The sequence below is a fragment of the Triturus cristatus genome, chromosome 1_1 (assembly GCF_964204655.1).
Source record: "Triturus cristatus chromosome 1_1, aTriCri1.1, whole genome shotgun sequence".
Taxonomy (NCBI): domain Eukaryota; kingdom Metazoa; phylum Chordata; class Amphibia; order Caudata; family Salamandridae; genus Triturus; species Triturus cristatus.
In genome coordinates, this window is record NC_140579.1 from 812287024 (window position 1) to 812304632 (window position 17609).

Sequence of the window (17609 nt, forward strand, 5' to 3'; positions counted from 1 at the left end):
GAACCTCTACTGCGTGTGGTACTTGAACTGTCAATGGATGTCCTAACACTATGGCATCGCTTTGTCTGATTGCTAAAGCTGTCGCTGCTACTGATTTCAGGCATGCAGGCAAAGCCTGAGCTACGAGATCTAATGTACTAGAAAAATAAGCACATGGTTTGCGTGCTCCTGCTTGTTCTTGTGTGAGTACTGACAAGGCAGTACCTTCGCGCTCTGTAACAAAAAGTGTAAACTGTTTTCTGTAACATGGCGTTGCTAAAACGGGTGCTTGACATAAAGCTTTCTTTAAGCTTTCAAAAGCTTGTGTGTGTTCCTGAGTCCAAGGGAGAACAGTCGATGTGGCTGCCTCCTGTGTGGTTAACTGAATGAGTGGTTTTGCTAGAAATGCATACTGAGGGATCCACTGCCTACAATATGAAGTGAGGCCTATGAAAGCCCGCACCTCCTTTTGTGTCTTGGGTATTGACATGTTAGCTATTAACTGAATGCGGTCGGGTGTAAGCTGCCTTCCCTCCTTGGACAGCGAGTGTCCAAGATAAACAACTCGCTGGACACAGAATTGCAGCTTAGAAGGGGACACCTTGTGCCTTTTTTCGGCTAGAAATTGTAAAACTGTCAGTGATGCTTTTTCACATTCGGGTTCGCTTCTGGCGGTGATCAGCAGATCATCGACGTATTGAAGCAAGGCGGTGTTACCTGGCATGTGGATACTGTCAAGTTCCCGTTTCAGTGCTTGGCTATAGATGCTGGGGCTTTCTGTAAATCCTTGAGGTGCGCGGGAGAATTTAAAGCTACGCCCATTTAAACTAAATCCGAACAAATATTGACTTTCCGGATCTATTGGGACGCTGAAAAAGGCATTTTTGAGATCAATTACAGTAAAGAATGTGGCTTCGGAATCAATAGCTGTCAATAATGACGAGATATCTGGGACCACAGGAAATTGTGGCACAATACATTTGTTTAACTCGCGCAGATCAATAACCAATCGATATACTGGCGGAGCTGTAGGATCTGTTCGTTTAAGAATCGGAATTATCGGTGAATTACATACATTGGAGTCTGTTTCTACAACTACTCCTTGGGCAATGAGCTCGTCAATGATTTGTAGTAAAGCCGCTACAGCATCTGGTGGTAACTTGTATTGTCGCATTCGTGGTAGCACCACTCCTGCCTTTAGTGTGACTCGATATGGTGTAATATTCATGCAACCAACATCAGTAGGGCCTTGTGCCCATAGATGTGTAGGTAAAGTCTGCAGTCGGGGATCCATGTCTCTAGATACATAGTGACCTTTAAAATCACGTAAAAACAACCTTACTCCTTCCGGAGAACAACATATTATGGCTCCTAGGGCTTTCAACGTTTTTATTCCTAACAAGTTTTCTGGACATGATTTAGTAAGCAATAGATCTGTAGTTCGGGTCAGAGGTCCTATCGTAAGTGGAAGAGGCTGTGATACTTCATTAACAATAGGTTTTCCTGAAAAACCAAGGGAAATATTCTGAGAGCCTGAGAGGGGTGCCCCTGGAACTTCACTACGTTTTATAGTTGTTCGACTTGCCCCTGTATCGAGTAAAAATTTTCTATCTTGACCTAATAATTCACTATGTACATAAGGTCCTTCTTGATCTACAGGAATCTCGATAAGGGGTAAGTCAACTTCCCTCTCTAGGCTAGTTCATGCGTAACGCTGATACTCGGGATATTCATACTGTGCGGTCTGATACATTTGTCGTGTTGTTGTCTGTGTGGCAGCAACAGGCAACGGTGGTGCAGCTGGCACAAACTGTATTGGCTGTTGTGCGGCTGGCATGGCCTGGGCATGCTGCATAGCTCCTTGTTCATTCTGATCTTGTCTTAGTGGCCGTGATCTTTCTTGTGTTTTACCTATGGCGATATTATGTTTTAGCACTGGACAATCGTGTACGTAATGACCTGGCTTTTTACAATAATTGCATGTCCCTTTTACAGGTCCTGCTGAATCGGAATGTGTCATACCCTTTTTATGTCCTTCAGCTGGAACTGTCTGGGAAACTAGCATTTTCATTTTCGTGTCTTTCATGCGTCTGTGTTCATGTTCTTGTTCCTCTCTAATTCTATTGTGGTGGTACTGTAACATTTGTAACATTTGTGTTGGAGTGTTACCTTGCCAGGTACTCTCGAATTTTAATACTCTATTCTTTACTGGGGGCAGGGCATTTTCCACTAATTTTGTTACGAACAGATGCGGGTATGATTCGCTACTTGCTTTTATGCCACTATTTATACCAAAACATTTCTCGAATCGGGCATAGTAATCGCTAGTATCTTCATCTTGCTTTTGTTTACAGGCTGAAATTGTACCCCAATCTTCCTTTTTCGTAGTTAATAAACGTGGCAGTACCTGTACTAGTAGACCTGGTAGTGCTTTAGTTTTGTCCCCAAGCCCCGAACCTGGACCTCGGGCCCTTTCTTCTGCTTCTAATGCTGACCATTCTATCTTTTGGTCACCTACCTCCCACTCTTTTTCCTTGAGTTTCTCATAAATGCCAGCAGGCATCAACACCTTTAATATTGTCATAATGTCGGGGTAGGTATACTCTCCCATGAGTAACATGTCTTTAATTTCTCGGTGAAAACCCGCTGGGTCTTTGTCATGACTGGGTACCACTTTCTTCATTTCTAACAATTCTATTTTCGATATGGGCGTATATACAAATACGCGTTTAAACTGATTGTCCTCGCCTTTTATTGGGTGTACTTCTCGTAAGGGATTCTGTCTATCCAGGTGATACGTGGTTCTTTCCTTGACAGGCAATGAGACATGCTCTGAGCATACAAAAAGAATATACTGCTTTCTTGATACTAGAATTTCTTTAATTAATTTAGTACCTGGACCTCTCCATTTATTCATAAGCAATTCAGTCAATATGTCAGGTAAGGGACCAGGGTCCGAATGCTGACTCTGATATAGTATAATGAGTTGTTGAATCATATAAATCCCAGCTAACCTCTGCTCATCTGGGGTGAGATTCAAAAATGTGCGTACTACTGTCTCATCACTGTATTTTCCGGGACTGTCCACCCAATGGACAGCTGCCCTTGCTAAATCTTGTTCATCCATAGAATCGAGAAAATGATAACCCCTTCGTTCTCGGAGTAGTTTGTCGGCGGTTTGGAACGAATGCTCGTTAGACCTTATGTTAATTATAGGTATTTGGAAATTCCTGTCATTATCTGGACATATTGGACGTATTGAGTCAGTATGACATCTAGTCTGATCCCTATTACAAGATCTTCCTCTACCTACATAGGCTATGGTGTCCGACTGTCCTGCGGGCAGTCCTGACCCTTCTTCCTCGCTTTGTTAGAACTCGTCTGTCTCTAATCTCTCCTCGTGTAGGCGTTCTATTTCTTTACGGATCTTTCGGCACATGGCTATTATACAATTTTGCTTATCGTGTCTCCCTTCTGATATATTCTGGCTCCATTTTGTAAGAATTTTCATTGCTTCCGGATCTACCCCTGGTCGGTCTTGATTTCTGGTCACACAGTTTATGAGGAAACGTAACAGTTCCCCCTGTATCTCTACTTTCTGGTATTCCATAGCTCTGTTAATACATTCTGGATCTCGCCCTGTTTGAACAAAATGATATATTTTATCTAGATGCGCAGTCATTCCTGGTAGCTTCGCTAAATACCCTGCGGCTCGTCTGATACGTAATGATGCCAGGATCATTTCGTCCTCTTTACCGAGCACCGGGTCATATCTACAATCTATAAGAAGTTCCTTAAGCGTACGATCACTTACGAATTTGGGTGTACGTGAATGCGCTGACTCTTGAAAAATAAGTTTATTTATTCTAGGTGGCGTAGAAAAAATATTGGTAGCACCTCCCGTGGCCCCGTCTGGGGCGTCGGGTGTGAAAGGATTCGTCGAACGTGACACAGCAACTATAGGTGTGGACTCAGCTATAGAAGTACCTGTAGGAACAGATGCAGAAACAGATGTGCTTGCCGGAACTTGTGACTCGATTTGTTGCTGTAGGGATACGGGTGCTGGATCTTGGCGTTGGACCTCCCTGGTATGCGGTCTACGTGGGACGGAATTAGCATACTCGGGAGCTGCGTCATCTAAATATGAGGAAAGAAAAACATCTTCTGCGGTTCTAGGATGCCCCTTAGGATGTACCTTGATTGGGAATAATGGGGGTGGCAAGTCTTTCGGTATCTCTGGAGTAGCCTTAGGTAATCCTTCGGCCAGAAGGGGATACATACCATTCATAAGGGCATTTCTTTGTCTGTCTACTTGTTCTGATTTTACTCGGATACCTTCCTTAATTAATAGATTGTCTTGAACTTTGCTTGAATTTTCTTTGCTCTTCTCTTCCTGTCTACGTGCTTTTTCCGTACGTCTATGAGATTCTTTACGCCATAACTCAGCGGCGTCTTTCTGTGACTGTCTGACTTTCCTTTTCCATAACTCTTCCTCGACTTTCATGATGCACTCTGCATCCCAGGTTCCCGCTGCGGGCCATCTCTGACTTTCTGGTAATCCCTTGGTGTAGTCTACCCATAAATCAAGAAATAATATAGCGTCTAAGCCATGTTTGTGATACATGAAGTGCCCTGGAGTATCCCTAGGAGGAATAGGGACGGCTTCTTCAAGTACCCCTTTTCTAGTAGTGATCTGTCTTAATTTCGAAAAGAGCGGCATATTGACAACTGATCTGATACTTAATCTTGAACACACTTAATAAAAAAGCACACTTAATGAACAACCATTCATACCACAATATGCAGGACGTTTAACACATTTAACATTAAAACATTAAACCTTTAACTGAAACAACAATGATGATCGTCTGCATAACTAATCACCATGCTTAATTCTTGACAATAACTAGATACTTCGGAATACTTGATATACTGCTAAACAGTACAGATACACTGCTAAAACAGTGCAGACCGGATTTGTGTACCCAAACCCGTCTTGACCGGCACAACCTATGTGCACGTCAGAAATGCCTCCCCAGTAATGGTACTCACCGGGTAGCTTCGGAAACGGAAGGCCTCGGTAACTTGAACTTGAACCGGACTGGACTTGACTCGACTCGTCGGAAACTGGGCTTGACTTCGAACTGGTGGGTCTCTGTATACCTCGGATCTTGCTCTCTCAGCTAGGCTCTGGTCGGGATACTTCGCACTTCTCACCGCCTCGTCTGGGTGTTGATCGCAGTCTCAGTCGCCCCCGCTTGACCGGAGGGAGATACAGGAAATCCTGCTGGTACGCGTTATTGTCCGTCCAGCTGTGGCAGGAGACCGGGCCTGCAACTCACCGCCGGCGCGTGAGATGAGAAAGTGTCCCTATTCGGGCGCCATCATGTGGTAAATAAAAATTCCTTTACCGGGACTGAATTTGATACAGAAACATTATAAAATAGCTCAGTAAAATGAGAGGCAGAATCCGTGATATTAGAGTTTCGGAATGGGCTTTATTCCAATAATCGATTATAATCGGATGCTTCAAGTTCCATCACCACGGGGGTTCAGGAAGTGAAGTACATACTTTATTGACAAGAAGTAACTTTTATAGTACATACATTATAATGAAGTGAATACAGTAGGCGTAACAATTGATAAGGAAATTGACGTTTGGTCTGCGTAACCGAAAATGGGTGTAATAATGAGTAAAAAGGAACATGATTGGTTATGATGTCATACATAGGTGGATCTATAAGATAATACTTGGCCTAAATGCGCGCGCAGCAGTATGACGTGTAATTGACGTGTAACTAGGGGGTGACGGGGACTTGACATTTAGCTCTATATGTGGAGACGAGAAGTCTGGGGGGTCAAGTCAACCTAATCCCAAATCATATCTAACATCCTATGTTTAAAGAACTATGTTATCCACAAAAGAAGGACTCTCGGACAGAATCTATTCTATACTGACTGTGCGTGCGTGTACAAGCGTCTAAGTGTCTACACTAAATGCGAGGGGGTAGAAATATTCCATGGTAACAGGACTATGAATTACTTGCATGAGGACAGAGAAGCCGGGCCTTTTGCTTGGTAACTGGAAGAATGTTTACTTAAACTACTAGGCAGGAATGCATCGGCTGAGGGGGAAGCAGATAATTCGAAGGTGAAATACAGTTCTTGGCAGAGAATAGGCTGATGTCAGGCTTCGTGAGCCGCGCAGAGAATGAGACAAAGTTCATGGTCACAGATGCAGGCTCGGACTGGAGCTTCAGAGACAGAAAGCAAGAAAAGCTTGATGACAGAATCAGGGCCTACTTGCCTGGACTGTAAAATGGCATAAGTGAACCATATAAAGCCGGTGGCCTTTCATACTTAGGAATGGAATATCCGGCCTATTCATGGCGGATCTGACAGAGGACATGTTGACGGTGGACGCACATGTGTTTGCGTCTTCATAACTGGAACTGGAGGGAACATACATGTACTTGTAACATGCACATAGAACCGTTGGGGTCCAAGATAGGGGACATAACTGACCAGAAAAATCCATATTTCCACAATTCCCTGGACTGGAAACAAGCATCCTAGGACCGGTTTCGGGGTTTCACCCCTCTTCAGCCAGGATAGCTTGATTCCAGTGGCATGGAGAGCATGGGACTCATGTCTGAGCATGCCCGTCCCACTCGAGGTGACAAATGCAAAAAGAACTGTTGATGGACAGAATGTAGAACAATGTCATACATTCACCCCAGTACAGAGATCTGGGCCTAAATCCATCGTTTTTTTGTTCACCATGCCATTCTAGTTTGGACCCAGCCATATGCAAATCAGTCTTGACCCTGTGCCCTATGGGAACAGTCCAGCCCGAATTGCCAGGCCAGGTACTCCGTGGACTGGAAACAAGCATCCTAGGACCGGTTTCGGGGTTTCAACCCTCTTCAGCCAGGATAGCATGATTCCAGTGGCATGGAGAGCATGGGACTCACGTCTGAGCATACCTGTCCCACTCGGGGTGACAAATGCAAAAAGAACTGTTGATGGACAGAATGCAGAACAATGTCATACATTCACCCCAGTACAGAGATCTGGGCCTAAATCCATCGTTTTTTTGCTCACCATGCCATTCCAGTTTGGACCCAGCCATATGCAAATCAGTCTTGACCCTGTGCCCTGTGGGAACAGTCCAGCCCGAACTGCCAGGCCAGGTACTCCCTGTACTGGAAACAAGCATCCTAGGACCGGTTTCAGGGTTTCACCCCTCTTCAGCCAGGACAGCTTGATTCCAATGGCATGGAGAGCACGGGACTCACGTCTGAGCATACCCGTCCCACTCAGGGTGACAAATGCAAAAAGATCTGTTGATGGACAGAATGCAGAACAAAGTCATACATTCACCCCAGTGCAGAGATCTGGGCCTAAATCCATCGTTTTTTTGCTCACCATGCCATTCCAGTTTGGACACACCCATATGCAAATCAGTCTTGACCCTGTGCCCTATGGGAACAGTCCAGCCCGAACTGCCAGGCCAGGTACTCCCTGGACTGGAAACAAGCATCCTAGGACCGGTTTCGGGGTTTCACCCCTCTTCAGCCAGGATAGCTTGATTCCAGTGGCATGGAGAGCATGGGACTCATGTCTGAGCATGCCCGTCCCACTCGAGCTGACAAATGCAAAAAGAACTGTTGATGGACAGAATGTAGAACAATGTCATACATTCACCCCAGTACAGAGATCTGGGCCTAAATCCATCGTTCTTTTGTTCACCATGCCATTCTAGTTTGGACCCAGACATATGCAAATCGGTCTTGACCCTGTGCCCTATGGGAACAGTTCTGCCCGAACTGCCAGGCCAGGTACTCCGTGGACTGATAACAAGCATCCTAGGACCGGTTTCGGGGTTTCAACCCTCTTCAGCCAGGATAGCATGATTCCAGTGGCATGGAGAGCACGGGACTCACGTCTGAGCATACCCGTCCCACTCGGGGTGACAAATGCAAAAAGAACTGTTGATGGACAGAATGCAGAACAATGTCATACATTCACCCCAGTATAGAGATCTGGGCCTAAATCCATCGTTTTTTTGCTCACCATGCCATTCCAGTTTGGACCCAGCCATATGCAAATCAGTCTTGACCATGTGCCCTATGGGAACAGTCCAGCCCGAACTGCCAGGCCAGGTACTCCGTGGACTGGAAACAAGCATCCTAGGACCGGTTTCGGGGTTTCAACCCTCTTCAGCCAGGATAGCATGATTCCAGTGGCATGGAGAGCACGGGACTCACGTCTGAGCATACCCGTCCCACTTGGGGTGACAAATGCAAAAAGAACTGTTGATGGACAGAATGCAAAACAATGTCATACATTCACCCCAGTACAGAGATCTGGTCCTAAATCCATCGTTTTTTTGCTCACCATGCCATTCCAGTTTGGGCCCAGCCATATGCAAATCAGTCTTGACCCTGTGCCCTATGGGAACAGTCCAGCCCGAACTGCCAGGCCAGGTACTCCCTGTACTTTAAACAAGCATCCTAGGACCGGTTTCGGGGTTTCATCCCACTTCAGCCAGGATAGCTTGATTCCAGTGGCAAGGAGCGCATGGGACTCACGTATGAGCATACCCGTCCCACTCGGGGTGACAAATGCAAAAAGAACTGTTGATGGACAGAATGCAGAACAATGTCATACATTCACCCCAGTACAGAGATCTGGGCCTAAATCCATTGTTTTTTTTGCTCACCATGCCATTCCAGTTTGGACCCAGCCATATGCAAATCAGTCTTGACCCTGTGCCCTATGGGAACAGTCCAGCCCGAACTGCAAGGCCAGGTACTCCATGGACTGAAAACAAGCATCCTAGGACCGGTTTCGGGGTTTCACCCCTCTTCAGCCAGGATAGCTTGATTGCAGTGGCATGGAGAGCACGGGACTCACGTCTGAGCATACCCGTCCCACTCGGGGTAACAAATGCAAAAAGAACTGTTGATTGACAGAATGCAGAACAATGTCATACATTCACCCCAGTACAGAGATCTGGGCCTAAATCCATCGTTTTTTTGCTCACCATGCCATTCCAGTTTGGACCCAGCCATATGCAAATCAGTCTTGACCCTGTGCCCTATGGGAGCAGTCCAGCCCGAACTGCCAAGCCAGGTACTCCCTGTACTGGAAACAAGCATCCTAGGACCGGTTTCGGGGTTTCACCCCACTTCAGCCAGGATAGCTTGATTCCAGTGGCAAGGAGCGCACGGGACTCACGTCTGAGCATACCCGTCCCACTCGGGGTGACAAATGCAAAAAGAACTGTTGATGGACAGAATGCAGAACAATGTCATACATTCACCCCAGTATAGAGATCTGGGCCTAAATCCATTGTTTTTTTGCTCACCATGCCATTCCAGTTTGGACCCAGCCATATGCAAGTCAGTCTTGACCCATTGCCCTATGGGAACAGTCCAGCCCGAACTGCCAGGCCAGGTACTCCGTGGACTGGAAACAAGCATCCTAGGACCGGTTTCGGGGTTTCAACCCTCTTCAGCCAGGATAGCATGATTCCAGTGGCATGGAGAGCACGGGACTCACGTCTGAGCATACCCGTCCCACTTGGGGTGACAAATGCAAAAAGAACTGTTGATGGACAAAATGCAGAACAATGTCATACATTCACCCCAGTACAGACATCTGGTCCTAAATCCATCGTTTTTTTGCTAACAATGCCATTCCAGTTTGGACCCAGCCATATGCAAATCAGTCTTGACCCTGTGCCCTATGGGAACAGTCCAGCCCGAACTGCCAGGCCAGGTACTCCCTGTACTGGAAACAAGCATCCTAGGACCGGTTTCGGGGTTTCACCCCACTTCAGCCAGGATAGCTTGATTCCAGTGGCAAGGAGCGCATGGGACTCACGTATGAGCATACCCGTCCCACTCGGGATGACAAATGCAAAAAGAACTGTTGATGGACAGAATGCAGAACAATGTCATACATTCACCCCAATACAGAGATCTGGGCCTAAATCCATTGTTTTTTTTGCTCACCATGCCATTCCAGTTTGGACCCAGCCATATGCAAATCAGTCTTGACCCTGTGCCCTATGGGAACAGTCCAGCCCGAACTGCCAGGCCAGGTACTCCCTGGACTGGAAACAAGCATCCTAGGACCGGTTTCGGGGTTTCACCCCTCTTCAGCCAGGATAGCTTGATTCCAGTGGCATGGAGAGCACGGGACTCATTTCTGAGCATACCCGTCCCACACGGGGTGACAAATGCAAAAAGAACTGTTGATGGACAGAATGCAGAACAATGTCATACATTCACCCCAGTACAGAGATCTGGGCCTAAATCCATCGTTTTTTTGCTCACCATGCCATTCCAGTTTGAACCCAGCCATATGCAAATCAGTCTTGACCCTGTGCCCTATGGGAACAGTCCAGCCCGAACTGGCAGGCCAGGTACTCCCTGGACTGGAAACAAGCCTCCTAGGACCGGTTTCGGGGTTTTACCCCCTCTTCAGCCAGGATAGCTTGATTCCAGTGGCATGGAGAGCACGGGACTCACGTCTGAGCATACCCGTCCCACTAGGGGTGACAAATGCAAAAAGAACGGTTGATGGACAGAATGCAGAACAATGTCATACATTCACCCCGGTACAGAGATCTGGGCCTAAATCCATCGTGTTTTTGCTCACCATGCCATTCCAGTTTGGACCCAGCCATATGCAAATCAGTCTTGACCCTGTGCCCTATGGGAACAGTCCAGCCGGAACTGCCAGGCCAGGTACTCCCTGGACTGGAAACAAGCATCCTAGGACCGGTTTCGGGGTTTCACCCCTCTTCAGCCAGGATAGCGTGATTCCAGTGGCATGGAGAGCACGGGACTCACGTCTGAGCATACCCGTCCCACTCAGGGTGACAAATGCAAAAAGATCTGTTGATGGACAGAATGCAGAACAATGGCATACATTCACCCCAGTACAGAGATCTGGGCCTAAATCCATCGTTTTTTTGCTCACCATGCCATTCCAGTTTGGACCCAGCCATATGCAAATCAGTCTTGACCCTGTGCCCTCTGGCAACAGTCCAGCCCGAACTGCCAGGCCAGGTACTCCCTGGACTGGAAACAAGCATCCTAGGACTGGTTTTGGGGTTTCACCCCTCTTCAGCCAGGATAGCTTGATTCCAGTGGTATGGCGAGTACGGAACTCACGTCTGAGCATACCCGTCCCACTCGGGGTGACAAATGCAAAAAGAACTGTTGTTGGACAGAATGCAGAACAATGTCATACATTCACCCCAGTATAGAGATCTGGGCCTAAATCCATCGTTTTTTTGCTCACCATGCCATTCCAGTTTGGACCCAGCCATATGCAAATCAGTCTTGACCCTGTGCCCTATGGGAACAGTCCAGCCCGAACTGCCAGGCCAGGTACTCCCTGGACTGGAAACAAGCATCCTAGGACCGGTTTCGGGGTTTCACCCCTCTTCAGCCAGGATAGCTTGATTCCAGTGGCATGGAGAGCACGGGACTCATTTCTGAGCATACCCGTCCCACACGGGGTGACAAATGCAAAAAGAACTGTTGATGGACATAATGCAGAACAATGTCATACATTCACCCCAGTACAGAGATCTGGGCCTAAATCCATCGTTTTTTTGCTCACCATGCCATTCCAGTTTGAACCCAGCCATATGCAAATCAGTCTGGACCCTGTGCCCTATGGGAACAGTCCAGCCCGAACTGGCAGGCCAGGTACTCCCTGGACTGGAAACAAGCCTCCTAGGACCGGGTTCGGGGTTTCACCCCCTCTTCAGCCAGGATAGCTTGATTCCAGTGGAATGGAGAGCACAGGACTCACGTCTGAGCATACCCGTCCCACTCGGGGTGACAAATGCAAAAAGAACGGTTGATGGACAGAATGCAGAACAATGTCATACATTCACCCCAGTACAGAGATCTGGGCCTAAGTCCATCATTTTTTGCTCACCATGCCATTCCAGTTTGGACCCAGCCATATGCAAATCAGTCTTGACCCTGTGCCCTATGGGAACAGTCCAGCCGGAACTGCCAGGCCAGGTACTCCCTGGACTGAAAACAAGCATCCTAGGACCGGTTTCGGGGTTTCACCCCTCTTCAGCCAGGATAGCTTGATTCCAGTGGCATGGAGAGCACGGGACTCACGTCTGAGCATACCCGTCCCACTCAGGGTGACAAATGCAAAAAGATCTGTTGATGGACAGAATGCAGAACAATGGCATACATTCACCCCAGTACAGAGATCTGGGCCTAAATCCATCATTTTTTTGCTCACCATGCCATTCCAGTTTGGACCCAGCCATATGCAAATCAGTCTTGACCCTGTGCCCTCTGGCAACAGTCCAGCCCGAACTGCCAGGCCAGGTACTCCCTGGACTGGAAACAAGCATCCTAGGACTGGTTTTGGGGTTTCACCCCTCTTCAGCCAGGATAGCTTGATTCCAGTGGCATGGCGAGTACGGAACTCACGTCTGAGCATACCCGTCCCACTCGGGGTGACAAATGCAAAAAGAACTGTTGATGGACAGAATGCAGAAAAAAGTCATACATTCACCCCAGTATAGAGATCTGGGCCTAAATCCATCGTTTTTTTGCTCACCATGCCATTCCAGTTTGGACCCAGCCATTTGCAAATCAGTCTTCACCCTGTGCCCTATGGGAACAGTCCAGCCCGATCTGCCAGGCCAGGTACTCCCTGGACTGGAAACAAGCATCCTAGGACCGGTTTCGGGGTTTCACCCCTCTTCAGCCAGGATAGCTTGATTCCAGTGGCATGGAGAGCACGGGACTCATTTCTGAGCATACCCGTCCCACACGGGCTGACAAATGCAAAAAGAACTGTTGATGGACATAATGCAGAACAATGTCATACATTCACCCCAGTACAGAGATCTGGGCCTAAATCCATCGTTTTTTTGCTCACCATGCCATTCCAGTTTGAACCCAGCCATATGCAAATCAGCCTGGACCCTGTGCCCTATGGGAACAGTCCAGCCCGAACTGGCAGGCCAGGTACTCCCTGGACTGGAAACCAGCCTCCTAGGACCGGTTTCAGGGTTTCACCGCTCTTCAGCCAGGATAGCTTGATTCCAATGGCATGGAGAGCACGGGACTCACGTCTGAGCATACCCGTCCCACTCAGGGTGACAAATGCAAAAAGATCTGTTGATGGACAGAATGTAGAACAAAGTCATACATTCACCCCAGTGCAGAAATCTGGGCCTAAATCCATCGTTTTTTTGCTCACCATGCCATTCCAGTTTGGACCCAGTCATATGCAAATCAGTCTTGACCCTGTGCCCTATGGGAACAGTCCAGCCCGAACTGCCTGGTCAGGTACTCCCTGGACTGGAAACAAGCATCCTAGGACCGGTTTCGGGGTTTCACCCCTCTTCAGCCAGGATAGCTTGATTCCAGTGGCATGGAGAGCATGGGACTCATGTCTGAGCATGCCCGTCCCACTCGAGGTGACAAATGCAAAAAGAACTGTTGATGGACAGAATGTAGAACAATGTCATACATTCACCCCAGTACAGAGATCTGGGCCTAAATCCATCGTTTTTTTGTTCACCATGCCATTCTAGTTTGGACCCAGCCATATGCAAATCAGTCTTGACCCTGTGCCCTATGGGAACAGTCCAGCCCGAACTGCCAGGCCAGGTACTCCGTGGACTGGAAACAATCATCCTAGGACCGGTTTCGGGGTTTCAACCCTCTTCAGCCAGGATAGCATGATTCCAGTGGCATGAAGAGCACGGGACTCACGTCTGAGCATACCTGTCCCACTCGGGGTGACAAATGCAAAAAGAACTGTTGATGGACAGAATGCAGAACAATGTCATACATTCACCCCAGTACAGAGATCTGGGCCTAAATCCATCGTTTTTATGCTCACCATGCCATTCCAGTTTGGACCCAGCCATATGTAAATCAGTCTTGACCCTGTGCCCTATGGGAACAGTCCAGCCCGAACTGCCAGGCCAGGTACTCCCTGGACTGGAAACAAGCATCCTAGGACCGGTTTCGGGGTTTCACCCCACTTCAGCCAGGATAGCTTGATTCCAGTGGCAAGGAGCGCACGGGACTCACGTATGAGCATACCCGTCCCACTCGGGGTGACAAATGCAAAAAGAACTGTTGATGGACAGAATGCAGAACAATGTCATACATTGCTCCAGTACAGAGATCTGGGCCTAAATCCATTGTTTTTTTTGCTCACCATGCCATTCCAGTTTGGACCCAGCCATATGCAAATCAGTCTTGACCCTGTGCCCTATGGGAACAGTCCAGCCCGAACTGTCAGGCCAGGTACTCCCTGGACTGGAAACAAGCATCCTAGGACCGGTTTCGGGGTTTCACCCCTCTTCAGCCAGGATAGCTTGATTCCAGTGGCATGGAGAGCACGGGACTCATTTCTGAGCATACCCGTCCCACATGGGGTGACAAATGCAAAAAGAACTGTTGATGGACATAATGCAGAACAATGTCATACATTCACCCCAGTACAGAGATCTGGGCCTAAATCCATCGTTTTTTTGCTCACCATGCCATTCCAGTTTGAACCCAGCCAAATGCAAATCAGTCTTGACCCTGTGCCCTATGGGAACAGTCCAGCCCGAACTGGCATGCAAGGTACTCCCTGGACTGGAAACAAGCATCCTAGGACCGGTTTTGGGGTTTCACCCCCTCTTCAGCCAGGATAGCTTGATTCCAGTGGCATAGAGAGCATGGGACTCACGTCTGAGCATACCCGTCCCACTCGGGGTGACAAATGCAAAAAGAACTGTTGATGGACAGAATGCAGAACAATGTCATACATTCACCCCAGTACAGAGATCTGGGCCTAAATCCATCGTTTTTTTGCTCACCATGCCATTCCAGTTTGAACCCAGCCATATGCAAATCAGTCTTGACCCTGTGCCCTATGGGAACAGTCCAGCCCGAACTGGCAGGCCAGGTACTCCCTGGACTGGAAACAAGCCTCCTAGGACCGGTTTCGGGGTTTCACCCCCTCTTCAGCCAGGATAGCTTGATTCCAGTGGCATGGAGAGCACGGGACTCACGTCTGAGCATACCCGTCCCACTCGGGGTGACAAATGCAAAAAGAACGGTTGATGGACAGAATGCAGAACAATGTCATACATTCACCCCAGTACAGAGATCTGGGCCTAAATCCATCGTGTTTTTGCTCACCATGCCATTCCAGTTTGGACCCAGCCATATGCAATTCAGTCTTGACCCTGTGCCCTATGGGAACAGTCCAGCCCGAACTGCCAGGCCAGGTACTCCCTGGACTGGAAACAAGCATCCTAGGACCGGTTTCGGGGTTTCACCCCTCTTCAGCCAGGATAGCTTGATTCCAATGGCATCGAGAGCACGGGACTCACGTCTGAGCATACCCGTCCCACTCAGGGTGACAAATGCAAAAAGATCTGTTGATGGACAGAATGCAGAACAATGGCATACATTCACCCCAGTACAGAGATCTGGGCCTAAATCCATCGTTTTTTTGCTCACCATGCCATTCCAATTTGGACCCAGCCATATGCAAATCAGTCTTGACCCTGTGCCCTCTGGCAACAGTCCAGACGGAACTGCCAGGCCAGGTACTCCCTGGACTGGAAACAAGCATCCTAGGACTGGTTTTGGGGTTTCACCCCTCTTCAGCCAGAAGAGCTTGATTCCAGTGGCATGGCGAGTACGGAACTCACGTCTGAGCATACCCGTCCCACTCGGGGTGACAAATGCAAAAAGAACTGTTGATGGACAGAATGCAGAACAATGTCATACATTCACCCCAGTACAGAGATCTGGGCCTAAGTCCATCGTTTTTTTGCTCACCATGCCATTCCAGTTTGGACCTAGCCATATGCAAATCAGTCTTGACCCTGTGCCCTGTGGGAACAGTCCAGCCCGAACTGCCAGGCCAGGTACTCCCTGTACTGGAAACAAGCATCCTAGGACCGGTTTAGGGTTTCACCCCTCTTCAGCCAGGATAGCTTGATTCCAGTGGCATGGAGAGTACCAGACTCATTTCTGAGCATACCCGTCCCACTCGGGGTGACAAATGCAAAAAGAACTGTTGATGGACAGAATGCAGAACAATGTCATACATTCACCCCAGTACAGAGATCTGGGCCTAAGTCCATCATTTTTTTGCTCACCATGCCATTCCAGTTTGGACCCAGCCATATGCAAATCAGTCTTGACCCTGTGCCCTGTAGGAACAGTCCAGCCCGAACTGCCAGGCCAGGTACTCCCTGTACTGGAAACAAGCATCCTAGGACCGGTTTCGGGGTTTCACCCCTCTTCAGCCAGGATAGCTTGATTCCAGTGGCATGGAGAGTACGGGACTCATTTCTGAGCATACCCGTCCCACACGGGGTGACTAATGCAAAAAGAACTGTTGATGGACATAATGCAGAACAATGTCATACATTCACCCCAGTACAGAGATCTGGGCCTAAGTCCATCCTTTTTTTGCTCACCATGCCATTCCAGTTTGAACCCAGCCATATGCAAATCAGTCTGGACCCTGTGCCCTATGGGAACAGTCCAGCCCGAACTGGCAGGCCAGGTACTCCCTGGACTGGAAACAAGCCTCCTAGGACCGGTTTCAGGGTTTCACCCCTCTTCAGCCAGGATAGCTTGATTCCAATGGCATGGAGAGCACAGGACTCACGTCTGAGCATACCCGTCCCACTCAGGGTGACAAATGCAAAAAGATCTGTTGATGGACAGAATGTAGAACAAAGTCATACATTCACCCCAGTGCAGAGATCTGGGCCTAAATCCATCGTTTTTTTGCTCACCATGCCATTTCAGTTTGGACCCAGCCATATGCAAATCAGTCTTGACCCTGTGCCCTATGGGAACAGTCCAGCCCGAACTGCCTGGTCAGGTACTCCCTGGACTGGAAACAAGCATCCTAGGACCGGTTTCGGGGTTTCACCCCTCTTCAGCCAGATTAGCTTGATTCCAGTGGCATGGAGAGCATGGGACTCATGTCTGAGCATGCCCGTCCCACTCGAGGTGACAAATGCAAAAAGAACTGTTGATGGACAGAATGTAGAACAATGTCATACATTCACCCCAGTACAGAGATCTGGGCCTAAATCCATCGTTCTTTTGTTCACCATGCCATTCTAGTTTGGACCCAGACATATGCAAATCGGTCTTGACCCTGTGCCCTATGGGAACAGTTCTGCCCGAACTGCCAGGCCAGGTACTCCGTGGACTGATAACAAGCATCCTAGGACCGGTTTCGGGGTTTCAACCCTCTTCAGCCAGGATAGCATGATTCCAGTGGCATGGAGAGCACGGGACTCACGTCTGAGCATACCTGTCCCACTCGTGGTGACAAATGCAAAATGAACTGTTGATGGACAGAATGCAGAACAATGTCATACATTCACTCCAGTATAGAGATCTGGGCCTAAATCCATCGTTTTTTTGCTCACCATGCCATTCCAGTTTGGACCCAGCCATATGCAAATCAGTCTTGACCCTGTGCCCTATGGGAACAGTCCAGCCGGAACTGCCAGGCCAGGTACTCCGTGGACTGGAAACAAGCATCCTAGGACCGGTTTCGGGGTTTCAACCCTCTTCAGCCAG